General features: G+C 40.6%; 1 protein-coding gene across 5 annotated transcripts in view; it reads left to right on the top strand.

Moving 5' to 3' along the window:
- CALCR (calcitonin receptor) overlaps positions 1–3,484 on the top strand; it is a 172,971-nt gene that overhangs the window by 16,111 nt on the left and 153,376 nt on the right. The gene's annotated exons all lie outside the window — the stretch shown is intronic.

Raw genomic sequence — 3,484 nt, 5'->3', positions numbered from 1 at the left:
TCTATTCTATTCTATTCTATTCTATTCTATTCTATTCTATTCTATTCTATTCTATTCATTTGAAATAAAAAGCAAAACCAGCAATAGAAGAACAAGGTAGTGGCAGAACCGCTAAGAAGGCTGAAATAACTTCACAAATAAATAAATAAATAAGAAAAACAAAACAAAACAAAACAAAACAAAACAAAAAAAAAAACACAGGAAATTTAAACTCAAAGCTGAAACCATTTTAGCTTTCCCTTTTGATTACAAAATACAAAGGACAGCCTAAAGCACAGTATGTTTTTTCCCTAAAGCATGATATTAATTCCATCATGTTTGCTTGTGCATCTCTGCATGTCTGCACATGTATTGCATCTTTTAATTATTTTCAGTGGGAAGCCTGGACAGTGCCTGTTAGCCCAAAGCAGAGAGGTGAATGAAAAAAAACTGGCGAGCAGATTGTTAAGAAATAACCTTGTCAGTAGGAGTACAGGCACCAGAACGGGAAGAGTTAAGGGAAGAATATGAAGGATAAATGCTCATGAAACTTGGCTGTTGCTGCTCCTGCTTCTACAAGAGGAGAAAAACAAAACAAAACAAAAAGAATAGGCTGTCAGAAAAAGAAAACCACAGGCTTTGGGGAAACTCTGAGCATAAGGAGGGCAGAGAGCTATTATTTATTTATTTATTCAGTTTTAGGGAGCTTTTCTACAAAACAGGCATTTTCAGTGTCCTCAGACCTACTGAGTTACCTTTCCAGTCTTTTACTGGAGGTGGATGAGCTGTCCAGTAGGTGGCATCCTTTTAACACAGTGCTAATCTATCATAGTAATTTTCATCTTAAAAGCATTTTTCTGCAGAACTTAAATTGATTATCACAGAATCAGCACATGCAGAAGTTATGTTAGTATGATGGCTATAAGTCAAAACTCTCCAATTTGGAACCCTAAGCTGCAAAAAATCTGTGTTTGGGGATCTGAATGAGAGAGAGTATTTTCTCTCATTGGTTCAGAGCACTTTTCTGAGGGAGTTTATAACAAGCTGCAGCTTCATAGTACCTATTGGAACCACTTCTGTGGTTTCTAATTTGAGGACTCTGGTCTAACTTAAGGACTAATTTTTGGAATGTGGTGATTAGGACAGCATGTTTACATTTGAGCAATAGATGATAGAGATTGTGACATCTTACTGTTTGCATTTAATTTACCTCTGTTACATTTTGTTCATTTCTGAAGTCTGTTCATTTTTTTCTTCCTAAGAAATAATCTTGACAATGCTAGCTGGGGAAGTGGATGCTGTTACAGAACCACCTCTGTATATGTGTGTCTGCATATATTTCCACACAGAAATGATGTCGATGGATAGTTTGAATGGGCGCATGCTTCAGTCTGCTAGCATTTGGCACTGACATCAGTGTCAGGTACCAGCTGTCCATTCAATTAGCCAGTACCCCGACTGAAACCACACAGATAGTTCACAGACTGACTGCAAGTGGAAAACAAATTTGGTCAAAGTGTTTGGGAATGTGTAGTGAATCAGAATACTGAGTAGCCGGGGATGTCTCTGCTCTGCTTGAGAAAGCATTTATGGACATCTGTTCTTCAAGTCGAACAGTCTTCTGGTTTCTCTCCAGGCTCACCTTCCCTAGAAAAGCAAAGTGTGAGAACCCTGGTCCAGTTCAATGTGACTGGAAACAACCCTCAAAAAATCACAGCCAGTTTCTAATAATACAGGGCCTGAAATAAACAGCTTTGATAGCTGAGTGGGTCTCACTAGGTCTAACTCCCTCTTTGCATAGAAAATGATTGACAGATCTGTGTACAGTAGAGTGTAAACTGTGGTTTTTGAAGCATTTTGACTGCTCTGAAGTTTGGGATTTGTCATAGTGGTATTTGCCATAATGGTAGTCTTGTGCATAATGGTAGTCTTGTGCTTATCAGCAGCAGGTCAAGCCACACCCTAAATGCTAATAGAGTGACAAGTCAGTTATCCAGTTAATTTGCATCAGATTAGAAGGTCATTCAGAGGAGTTAAGTTTTAAAAAATGAAACTGAGGTACTGGCCTGTTTTCATTCCTTCTGTTATTTCAGTGAAAAATTATTCTGAATGTATAAATCATCCCAAATTGTGTCAGGTTTGTTGTTTTAGAGGGCATACAACTCTTCTAATACTCTTTACATGTGCTTGCTCAATACCGTGCTTCTTACATATAAATCATCTAAAGAATCCATCTCCATAATTTCTTCCACCCTTGTCTATTCAGCCTGAGACAAGCTGTCTGTACAGAGGCAAAACTCCCAAAAAGGCAAAAGTAAAAAATGATGGTGGATTATGGCTGGTGAATATATAGAGCGAAATAATATTTCCAGGGCTAGGAAAATCTCTTTTACAGCAAGAATATGGGGAAAGGTTTTCAGATGGGAGTGCTGAAAAGCAGTACCACAGTAAGTGAATGTGTCTGAGGATTGCAAGGATAATTTTCTAACCAGGTGTGAGCTACAAAGTCATCCTCATTCCTGAGCCTGCAAACAGACCATCTCAAGTTATCTGCTACCAACCATAACTTTCCCAGGTTACACCAGACTGAAACTCGTGATAGCTTCATACCTGCCGTTCTGAGTGTGAGTGGCAATGTAGGAACCGTGCTGACTTATAAAACTTGTGTTACTCTTTGGAAAAAATCTCAGAGGAGCTTTATGACTAGGGTCAGTGGAAAGAACCCAATAAAAAAAAATTGGACTTGGATGGATTGATGAAGGTCCTAAATTAAGCAAGATGCTGGAGGAAAGTGAAAGGGCAAAATTCCTTCTTCGTGCCAACCTACAGCAGGGGTGGGGTTTCAGCATCTGAGATGCACGTTGGGGATGCAGAGGACAGCCAGGGCAGTGCTTTCATAGCTGTCTCAGCATGGGCTGTCACTGCAGTGAGAGGTGTCTGTCTCGGCACTTGCTGACATGCTCGGGGTTGCGTTAATGACTCATCTTTGTTGATATTAAAGCAGTAGGTGTCTGGTAACAAGGGCTGCCTGCAATCATACCCAAGTTCTGCTGCAATGGCTTAACAAGTTGGCGGTCTGGTTGGCGTGTCTGTCACAGGTTGGTGTGTGAGCATGGTGCAGGAACCTCTGTAGTTTCCCGGGGACATCTCCAGTCTTCCTGCGGTGGAGTTTGCTCTGGAATGCAGCTGAGAGAGGTGCAGAACCAAGCACTGTCAAGCAAGTACCAAAGGAGGGCCATGTAGGGAAACTTTTCTTTCCAATACAAGTGTGATGGTTTTACTTGGGTGGGTGACCGAGCTCCACCACAACTGCTCTCTCACTCCCCCTCCTCAAAGAGGAACAGGGAGAAAATATGATGAAAGGGGCTCAAGGGCTGAGATAAAGACAAGGAGATCGCGCAGTAATTATTGTGATGGGCAAAACAGACTCAGCATAGGGAGATAGTAAGATTTATTGCCTATTACTAACAAGCTAGAGAAGTGAAAAACAAAGGAAAGAAACCAA

Source organism: Oxyura jamaicensis, chromosome 2 (assembly GCF_011077185.1).
Source record: "Oxyura jamaicensis isolate SHBP4307 breed ruddy duck chromosome 2, BPBGC_Ojam_1.0, whole genome shotgun sequence".
Taxonomy (NCBI): domain Eukaryota; kingdom Metazoa; phylum Chordata; class Aves; order Anseriformes; family Anatidae; genus Oxyura; species Oxyura jamaicensis.
This window is presented reverse-complemented; position numbering and strand designations above follow the sequence as displayed.